The 11,363-nt window shown below is 42.2% G+C and overlaps 1 pseudogene; it reads left to right on the top strand.

Moving 5' to 3' along the window:
• Window positions 1-4,432: 4,432 nt before the first annotated feature.
• LOC104853333 lies at window positions 4,433-5,538 on the top strand (annotated as a pseudogene).
• Window positions 5,539-11,363: the final 5,825 nt, after the last annotated feature.

The raw sequence follows: 11,363 nt of genomic DNA on the forward strand, positions 1-11,363 counted from the left end.
ACAGCCAGCTGACCCTTCTCTCTCTTTATCTTACTGCCTGGTGCTATGCTGACATTTAATTCTGTAAAGCCCTTTCTCCCGTGCCTTTAGCAAAATCCTTCTCTGCTGGTTTCACTTAAACCCTCTAGGAACTCTCTCTTTCTCTCTTATGCCTTTCATGACCTTTAGATATTGTTGTGCCACTAACCTCCCTCCTTAGTGTTTGCAAGAAGCTTTTAATTACCACATATATGCTGACACCCAGCCCAGATGAATGTTTCTGATCCCCCACATTATAGTTCACCCTCACATTCTCTGTTTCCACCTGGATGTCTCACTGTAATTTCAAATGAAAACATCTTCAAAGACAAACCCAATGTTTAGTTTCCCCCATCTCAGAGATGATGGACCTGACTCCCTCTCTTGGTCAACAGCATCACCACCTGTGTGGGCTGTTGTTTGTCAGAAATCTTGCCAGCTGAGTGGTCAACAGCATTTTTGTCTGTGTTCTCATGGTTGTTTTATCCAGTTTTTGAACCCTGTCTTCTTTCTTGCTGAATTTATATTAATTTAGGCCCTTCTTGTCTTGTGCTCTGGTATCATCCTCAAACTGTGTCTCCAGTATCTGCCGTATTGGGTCATAATTCTGCAAAAGCCAAAAGAATGAACCTTGGGAACAAAAAAATTCATAATGCAGCTACCCTGAGTAAAATTTCTTCATTGGCTCAACTACTGCCTTCATTAAAATCCTTCCTGATTAAAGTCCTCCCTTGGCTTTGCCCAGTCAGGAAAACAGAAGAAAGTACCAGCTTTTCAGCATGACATAAAACCCCTTTTGTATCTGTGTGCTGTAGGCTATTCTGTTTCACATCCGGTCTTCTCCATCTACTAGTCGATGCCCATATCACCCACAGTTTCAAGCATGAGCCCACTCATACAGGCCTCTGAACCACCAGCTACACTGATTCTTCTGCCTCTTGTTACATAAGAACTTTCTCTGGTTCTGGAAACCTCACTCTGAGCCACCCAGCCTCACTGTTAGGAATGGCTGATTGCTCCCTGCCTGCCTCCCTTCTGATTTTTCTCCCCCTTTAAGAATCTTTTGGGCCAGGGATTTAGCTTAGTGGTGCTGCTGCCTGATTTGCAAGTACAAGGTCCTGAGTTTGATCCCCAGTACCAAAAAAACAAGAAAAAAAGAATCTTTTATTGCATTTATCAGACCACACTGTACTTGCTTGTTGATATGCGTGAATCCACAAATAAGACATACCCTATTTATCTCCATATGCCCAGAATAAAGCACAAGTCCAGGTACACATTAGAAAGTCAATAAAAGTATTTTAAATGATAAGGAAGCTGGAAAAATTGAATAATGCCAAGAAAAAGTCAGAGACAAAGTGAAATGAATAGAGGAAGGGATAAAATTTACTTTTTTAAATAGTTTGCCTCAAATAAACTCTGGACTATTCTTAGGCAATGTTCACTCTCCTGGGCCCAAAAATGAGAACTCAAGTTCACCCATAATTAATCTGTTAGCAATATCATGTGTAAGAACAGTGTCCTTCACCTCCTGGTCACTCCACAGATAAGCCAGTAGGGAAAAGGGTGACCACCAGGCAATAGTTTGCCTTGGACAGCACACATAAAGGATATATTGTGACCTTTGGGAAAATTTCATGCCAATACACAGTCTGGCTTGGACTGAGGTTGTAATGTGGGAAGCAAGAGAAAGACCCCTGGGCAGAACAGGGGCCAGAGGCCAGGTCAGACTTGCATCTCCATCAGTCATCATGCCTAGATCCTGGGGAAGCTTCCTCCTCCTCATGAAACTTCTATGGCCTCATACACAAACTAGCCATACTAGTTATACCTACTGCCTAGGTACAAGAGGATAAAAACAGGAAATTACAAGAGCCCAGAACAAAGTATGTACTCAATAAACACTAACTGTGTGCAGTAAATAGAATATTGATGAGGCAGGAGGATCAGGATGCCAGCGAGGAATGCATGGCAAAACTGTTTCAAAAAGCCTCAATAAAAAAATAAACAATATTAATGAGCCCATTTTTTCCTAAAATCAAGATCCTTCATTTATAAACAAGAGCTAATTTTTCTCCATGAGTTGTATCACTTTCTCAATTTAAAACATTTTTCAATTAAAAATTATGTTATTGCCATTATTATACAAAGTGAAGGATCAAAGCTGGCCAAGAAAAAACAAAATACATTCATGATAATAGCTCAGAACGAAAGAGTGGTCCTTTTAAGTACAAGCAGACTGACATGAAAGCCTAACACATAGGAGGAATATGTGCTACTGCTAATTATTAAGTATATTCAGTAGGACTACGTGATTTTTATTAAATGATTTCTAGTTCACTATTTCTCCCAAAAGCCAACCTTTCATTGTTTTTCAAGGTAAGAGATAAACAGAATAAGACTGTAACTTACAAAGTGCTAAACTCTGTTCTAGCTATTCTGTGAGGGGTGCTGATGACCAAAATCGTGACTAAAACTTTATTTGCTTGTTTCAACTATCTCTCCTCTTCCTTGAAAATGTGACAAGTTTCTATTAATGTAGCTTTCATTATAAAAATTAATTTTAAATGACCAAATGCACCTGTGGAATGAAAAGCATAAGCAGTTACTACAGCATTAATTGACCAATTAGTTACGAAAAGAATGATCCACGTGTATTACACACCATAACTCTGTTCTGAACTTCTGGGCCCAATTCCCACAGGAAATTGGTGACTGAAATTTTCTCTAACTTTGTTCACTTTGCAGTGAGACTAAGATTATGGATGGCAGATTTAGTAATCTGGAAGAGGAAATTACAAGGCTGCCCAATGTCCAGGTGAGTACTGCTGATGGCTATTGGCCAGACTTATACTAAAATCGAAAGCAAAAAAACCATTGGAAAGTTTTTAGTCTTGTCAGAAAGATAGGCCTACAAAATTGGAGCAAAAGAGAACATGGCTGCTGAAGAACCCAAGTACTTTGTAACAGGACAATAGAAAGGATGTGTTTAAGGTATCTCAGAAATCTGTAAGACTTCAGCCTTCACAGCCTTGAGGATCCAAAAGGAAAAGACCTGCTTTGAGAAGAGTGCCTCAGGTTACTATTCTTGGAAGGCGTTGCCTAGGGAATTGGTTTGTTGGGATTCATTTCATAGTGCTCAACCACCCAAGTACTCAAAGGCTGCTGTAGTCATTATTCAAGGGGGCTTAGCTACTGCTGAAGCGAATGGCACATCTTGGCATCTGTATAGTGCTGGTTTTATGTGCATGCAGAATGCAACAGTTGTGAAGGCAGGGAGGCTTCCACCAAGATTTCAGAAGGATGCCTGGAAGGACAGGCAGTGTGCCCCTGAGAGGGAAGAACATAATGCATGAAAACCAAGGCAAAAATGCAGTGCATACTCCAGGAAGCTGGAGAATCCAGAAATGTGGAATATCTGATGAACACTGCAGACAAGAAGCAAAGTCAACCCAAGAAAGAAGCCATGAGAACCCACAGTGGAATTCAGACTATAAAGTGCTTTTAATTCACACTCGATATGTGTGGAAATCAAGTCTCAGGACACAAAAGAACTTGCTTAAGATGGTGAAATTTTGGCAAAGAAAGACCCAGAAATGAGCTCTGGACTCAGAAAAAGGTTTTTCTTTCTTTTCTGAAAGAATATTATTTAGGAGTGAGGTAAGACTTTACTCTCTTTTGCCTCCTTTCCTCAAACTCCAATGAAGTTGTGGAAGAGGCTAATTATTTTATAAAAATGGTAGCCCTATGCTCTCCAAACCATATTCCTGGGTATTGCCCTGCCTAATGTACCAGCAAAAGAGAGTGATCCCTTGGTCCTTGGGCATGTACTCAGATTTGTGAAGTCATTTTACTTTGGTTGGTGTCCCTTCTCTTCCCCCACAGTATTTCTTTCATTCATTTATTCTTTCATTTGAAAATATGTCCTTGGTAAGTGGAGTATTGCTTGAGACCCTGCTCATGTATTTATGCGTAAGCCTCAATTTCTACTTCTGAAGGGTTCAGAGTTGAAGGTAGACAGCCTTGCACTTACTATAGAAAGGATGCTGTACGAAGTAGCTATGGAGTGTTCTGGGTGCATAAAGAAAACTCACCTTATCTCATCTGGAAATGGGATCAGAGGCGGCTTCTTAAAGAATATCATAGTTAATCCATATCCTAAACAGGCAAGTAAGAAGAAGGTGGATAAGATAGGCAAGAGGACACAAGCTTGGAAATAGTATGGAAAACAAAGGAAAAGAAGTGTTAAAGGGAGAAGAGCCTGTCTGAGTGGAAGGAGAGGAAGGGCAGGGGGAGAAAAAGGTGGGAGGAGGGCCATGTGGTAGGGCAGCAGCTCACTCAGGATCCACTGGGGCAGTGTGATGAGGAGGGTGACTATGGCCCTTAATGGCAGCCCCAAGAATGGAAAGATCCTCAGACAGATTCTAAGCCACTCAAAGGGCTATAGGCTCCCAGACAGACTAGCTAGCATCCAATGTTATAGGGAGGCACTCTACAACTACACATGCCACTCCTACCAGGTTACAGAGTGAATCTTTTTGAAAGAGCTGAGAGCAAGCCCACTATTGACTTACATGTTTATTTGTCAAAACACACGGATAAATCAATTTTTCTCTGAATTCTTAGGAGTGCTTTAATGAATAGACATTATGTTTAATGAAATAACATTATGTTGGTCCACATGTTCAAGGACAAAGGTATCTGGGGAAATAAGATCATAGAGGAGCATTCTTAACTGAACAAAGTCCTGAGTACTTTGAACCCACTTTGACCTACTGGCATTGTGCACAATTTATTATAAATGTTAGCACTGACTTGTTGAGTATGTCAGAAGAAGCCAGATTCTTGGTATTGATTCATTGATTGAATGACTAGAAGTAGTGATAAAGAATTCCCAACCACTAGAGGACCATTCACCAACATCCACAAAACAATTTGAGCAGTTTCTGCTAGCCACTCCAACCAAGTCAGAATTGTGTTGCGTGGGTTTAAACCAATGGTGCTGGTGTTTCTCATTTGGACCTTCAACACATTCACTTCACAATGGTCAATTTCAGCCAATGCCACCATATACATGCAAATTTCTGCTATGCACACTTGGGATGAGCTGATCTTTTTGGATCCGTGCTTGATTTCACAAATCTCCAGGGAGCCAAGATGTCTCATTCTAATGCAGAAGGTGCTTCACTGAAACTCTGTAATTTTGAGGATCCCTTTGGCATTAAAGCCAATTTAGGAGGTGACAATTGGAAAGCTGTGCATATTGATGGAAGTTGGGTGACAGGAATTAGCCTGAGAGTTACTATCTCAAAAAATACAAAGTTTAAGGGCTGTAACCTCAGAGGAGTGAGTCAGAATGGAACTGATTTAGAGGACTGTAATCCATCTGGGTGTGACCTTCAGAAAGCCAGCCTGAGAAGTTTCAGTATGAAGGGGGCCTTAGTCAAAGAGATTCTGATGCCACTGTTACCAGAATCTGGTTTCCTCAGACTCTTTCCAGGTCCTTGGTGTCCTGAATAAAAATCTTGAGAAGACATATGGAAAGGATACCAAGTTTTTACATTTTTTAAAGGTAGAAAAAGAAGTATGCTCTGCAGAGTGAAAGCAGGCACCTGAGAAAGCTCACAGTGGCCACGAGGTTAATGGTGGAGGCTTTCTTATTGCTTATTTTCTAGGCTGAGGTCACATCTAGGCCATCCTATTAAAGACCTGCTTGATTTCATGCCAGAAGAATTAAAGACAGCACTTTCTGGTTGGCCCCAGGCGCAGGGTTTGGAACTATGTTCTGTGCCTGTGTCCTGGACCTCTGTGATTGACAGATAACACCCCCTTTCTCAGCCAGTTGGCCATGCCCTAATCTCCTGCTCCTTTTTCCCCTGAAAGATAAATGTCTATAATTTTTATGAGCTATTAAGAATGTGGAGGCCTCGGTCTTCATACAGCTACTTACAGTTGTGAGGAGTTATAGCCCCTACCTACTGATGCTTATGAGCTTTGCAACTACCTTGGGATGCAGGGGCTCCCTGGCTGGGCTGAATAAAACCTGTCTGATGAAAATGAGAAATGAATTAGTGCCCATAAATGTCAAGAACTGTTGAGCTACCTGTTCAATGGGAGAAAGCTAGGTGAATTTGCCAGGAAAGTCGTGGGTGACAGCCTGGATCACCATTCGAATCCTGGAGTGGATAAATTTACTACTATGCTGAAGATACAGAGACCCAGTATGAGAAGGAGCAGGGCAGGATATTTCTTGGTCCATTTTAAAAGGTGGACTATGAGAGATCCAATGATTAAAGACATTGCATTTTTATGTTATTATTTTGGAGAAGTTATCTAAGTTTTATTTCCAAGCTTCCTATGAAGAAAATATGGTGAAGAGGGAGGAATATTAGATAAAATACTGGATGCATGGAAGCCAGAGTCCTAAAATATTACCTACATTATGGATCTGATAAAAATCAGGGCTCCCAATATAGGTGTATATTCAAACTGTGGTGGGTTAAGTTTGCCCTCAGTGATCTGTTACAGACTGAAAATTACATAACCTGCCTTTCAAAGTTCTTCTTAGATAAAACTACTTCCATCACTGAACCACATCTCATGGAGATCTTAGAGCTTAGAGGGGCAGGTCCATGATGCCCTGCCTGCCTGCATAGGTCTAAAATTCTTTATGGTAATCTCAGAAATGTCTAGAAGAATAACCTGGTACTTGGTAAGCCATTCCCCTCTCAACCACAAGTACGCTATTGGCTCAGGAGTAGCCCTGACATGATGGCAAGTGAGACTTCTAGTTTTCAGCCCAAAGTTAGTTTCATAGCTTCTTTTGTTAGCATAGCTGTAGCTACTATTGCCCTCAGGCATGGTGGCCATCTAACAACCACTCTTAATTTTTTTGAAAAGTATGCCACTTGGTGGACTTCTTGTCACAGGCTTTGTATCACGTCATCCAAAGCAATTTCTCGAATTTCTGATCTGTAAAGGAAGAAGGGTTCTCTTGAATCCAGCAGTCCTAGTGCTGGAGCCTGAGAGAGGGCATGCTCTATTTCTTGAAAGGCAGTGTCAGTCACTTTTGTCTATTCTAGGGCTTTGGGTTCAGAGTCTGACAGCGTCATATAAAGGCTTTGCCATTAGTCCAAAATGAGGTCTCTACATCTGGCAGAAGCCAGCCGTTCAGGAACAAGGTGTTATTTGGTGGAAGTGGGGCTGAAATAAAAAATAGTCGGGATCTTGTCCCTACACAGCTGTTTTTCTCTAAGTGCAAGAATGTACCCAAGTATTGAACTTTCTGAAGAGATATCTGAACCTTTTCCTTTGGGACATTATATCCCTGTTAAGCTAGAAATTTGAGGGTTTTGGTAATATCATGGTTGGACAGCTCCCAAGTCGGGCTGCAGTTTAGAATATCATCTACATACTGTAGGATGGTTTCCTGGTTAAACTTTAAACTCTAGTTTTAAGTCCTTTCCCAGTGCCTGAGCAAAGGGTGAGGGCTATCTCTAAAGCCTTGTAGGAGAATGGTCCCAATATTTTGGTTGTTTTGTTTTGTTTTTGTTCTTGAAATAGGCTTTTTCCATTCAAAGGCAAACAAAAACTGGTTATCTGGATGGTGGGAAATAGAAAAGAAAGCATCTTTGAGGTCCAAGACTAAGAACCAACGTCTAACTTCTGAAATTTGGGAAAGGATGATTGTGTATGATCTGTCACCAGAGGGTTGATTGTGATTATAGCTTCATTAATAAGGCAGAGGTTTTGTACCGTCCTATACTCTCTTAAAGGTTTTACTATAGGAAGAAAGGGAGTATCTCAAGGGGACTGGCAAGGCCACAGAAGGCCATGCTTGAGAAATCTGCCTATGAGAGGCTGCAGGCTTTTACAGGACTCTTCATTGACTGGATATTGCTTTTGGTTGGAAAACTGACTGGGATCTTTTAGTTTTATAACTATGGGCATTGCTGAATTTACTATCCCATGTATTCCATTATATCTGCAGCAGGAACTGCCTGATGATTAATTTAGTCAGAGACAGGCTTGGTGTAGTCTCAGCAGGTAAAATCTGCTGTGGCCTTTCCCAGAATTAGAGAACTTCCCCTAATTTTGCTAGTAAACCTCTTTCTATAAAGAGAGTAGGACACTGTGGAACAATTAAAAACTCATGGTTGAACATTTGACCTTCAAATTGGCATTTCAGATCAACTGTAAAGAACCCTGGCTAGGGGTGCCATTGACCCCAGTTATGGCTATAGATCTAAGAGTTTTCCAGCGAAGGAAGTTAAAACAGAGTAAGCCACTTTTGTATCTATAAGGAATAGAACTTGTTTACACCTAATGCGCAGGGTCACCTGGGGTTCCTGTCAGGAGGTGGAGATGCCCATGGCCTGGGATTCTTCAGATTACCCCAAACCCCTTCAGTACTATTCATTGGAGGGGGATCTGAGGGCTCTGGCTGGCTCAGCCCTGGTCTGGTAGCAGAGACAGTCAGTCCTTCAGTGCCATGAGTCAGGCACACTGTCCACCTCACGTGGAGCAGGCCCCCAGGCAGTGGCAGGGTGGGTCTGGTGCCTACTTTGTAGCTTCCTTGCATTCCAAGCAGGAACTCTTTTCCTAATTGGCCTTGGTTTTCCCTTGAAAAACCTGGGTGTGCTTAAAGCATTGCTAATTGCAACAGCCACAATTTTGGCCAGCTGTCTCTCAGTTCCATGCCTTTTCATCTTCATCTAGATTCCAATTGTTGAACACAGAAAAGGTCCTGTCCAACAATTGGGTCTGGGGGCCCATTTGAAATTTCTGTGATTTTCTCTAAATATTTGGGGCTGATTGACTAGTGAAATATCCTGTTAGTGTCTGCTCCTCCATGGAAGATAGATGTAAATTTGTATACTTAGAGAAAGCTTCTAGTCATTGGCTTTGAAAGATAGCTGGATTTTTCCTCCTTGCCTTGTGTAACTTCTCAGTACTGTCATAGTTATCTGGTTTCTTAATGCATCTTTTTATTCTTGTGATAAGAGCAGTCATTATTTTAGGTCTCAGATGTAGTCCACAGTTAGAGTTATGGTTTCAGTTTGGTTCTGTTGGAGGGACAGCCTCTCCAGGATGATTCCTTTCTATTATCTTCATCTGCATATCTCCTAGCCTCTTGTATGATCCTTCATTTTTCCTCTGGGGTAAAGGAAGTGGATGACAAGAATTGGCCATCTCACCACAGTAGTTCAAAAGTTTGAAACTTGTCTGCAAACCTACTGGGATCCTCTGAAAGTCAACATAACCATTCTTGGTACTACTGGGCATCCACTGCCAACAAAGGAACCTGGACGTGAGCTGTCCCCTCCATTCCTGGGATCTCTCCTAGTGGGAGGATGGGCTGGGAGTGGAAAGAGTAGGAAACTTCACTCCACAGGTGTCTGGCTGGGCTTCAAGTTGTATGAGAAGTGCAAAGAGGGGACTCAGGAATGTGGGGTCTCCCCAGGGAGCTGGCCTCTGATGGGGTTTCTGGGCCACTTGAAAAGGATGAGGCTTACTTACTGGTCTGAGGATTATGAGGAGGAGGCTGAGGAGATCTCTCAGTGCCGCCATGTTAATTAAACAGGTGGTGGACACCCGTGATTTCCTGAGAGACTGGATCGTCAGTGATCTCATTGTCCCCTTCTTTCGAGGCCTCTCTAAGCACCATAGCTCTTGGACTTTTACAGAGCTAAATAGCAATAGAATCCCTGAACATGAAGGATTTCACGCTGCTTCCTTGTCTTTGTAGAAAATATATAACTAAAATATTATAATTTAGCCTGCCATTCTGTACCATTTTTCACCATTTCCTAGTGTGTACTGGGCCCAAACAGTGTTGCAATAGAAGGTTAACTATTCTTTTTTTAGATTACCAGTGTCATTTTCCCCCCAGTTTTCAAGGAGTCAGATTAATGGTGAGGTTGCTGGGGTCAGCAGGGTGTTCCCCACAGTGAATCACAGGGAATATAGGAAAGACAGAGAAGACTAGGCCTGGAGCCTTGCCGAGGCCAATCCCACAGAAGGATGGAGACCCATCACGTCCCAAGGTATCCCCCATCGAGACTCAAACTGCACTAACGCACATTTCTGGTGAAGCACCAGTGCCTTTTCCTTGTACCTCTGCATAGCCCACAGCCCACTACAGCTCCTAAAGACCAGGGAGGGATCCTTAGGTCTCCATCCAGCTACTTAAGAAATAGTATCTACCCATTTATCCTGATAATAAGAACTTTGGTAATTGCTTTAAGACAGTAGGGATAGAAGCCTCTTTTTGGCTTTTAAAGGAAATAAAAACCTTAGAAAGTTTTAAGTACAGGATAGGGTTTGATTTCTATAGAGTCCAACTCTGCTAACAACTGGTTGATTGACCTTCACTGGTTCTCCCTTTGTTTCACTCAGGCCTCAGGTACACATTCCTAAAGAACTTGAATTTCTGTTACAGGAAACAGGAAGGGAGTCTAAACTGATTTAGAAGGCAAGAGGTAAAGAGGCCTGTATGTTTACTGAAAGCAGAGCTTTAGCTATTATCTATAAGGGTAAGATATTCTGGTGTCCATGAGGTCATTCAAAAAAGAAACAAAAATGGTGGACAAATATGGCCACTGACTGACCCATATGATGAACTAAAATGGCCAAAAACATGGTGTGTAGGTGGACCAGGATGGCTCCATGAGGTCTTAAGAAACAGGACCCTGAGAAAAGGACTCAGTAAGGCTACCCAGAGATGAAAGCTCACCTAAGGGAAAAACATGGATGAGACTTTGAGCAGGAAAAGGAGCAGGCTGGGTAAGCAGCAACTCATGTGGGAAGTCGAGTTACTGATAACTCTCCCAAAGAGTGAGAAAGCTGGGCAAAGTACTACAGGGAAGAACAAAAATGTGGGAGCAACGAGGCATCATAAACTCTAGGTTGCACACAGGAAACCTGAATGGTCTGTTTGGGGCCTGGGTTAATGACAGGTAATCTGGCAATTCACAACCTGAATAACCACAGTGTCGCACGGGTCACTGAAAGGACACACATGCCTGGAGTGCAGCCCCCTCCACACTGCAGACCATGGAAAGGAACCTCCCCAGTGCAAGCTTGACCCAGCAGATCACAGTGCTGGGTCCCTTATAGTTGTACACACTAGAAAATTGTTCTGCAGAAATAAGAAAACCTCCTCAGTCCCCAGCTTCTACTAATTTTTCTCACCCCAAAACAAAATTACTTCCTGGTTGGACTGGACAAGAAATATGTTGCAGATTCTGGTGCTCTACAGACTCTTTCCAGATCCTCGGTGTCCTGAACAAATAATGGACAAGTCACATGGAAAAGGTAGTGAGGTTTTACATGCATGAAAGGTA

The sequence above is a fragment of the Fukomys damarensis genome, unplaced genomic scaffold (assembly GCF_012274545.1).
Source record: "Fukomys damarensis isolate Sample0158 unplaced genomic scaffold, DMR_v1.0_HiC HiC_scaffold_5, whole genome shotgun sequence".
NCBI classification, from domain to species: Eukaryota; Metazoa; Chordata; class Mammalia; order Rodentia; family Bathyergidae; genus Fukomys; species Fukomys damarensis.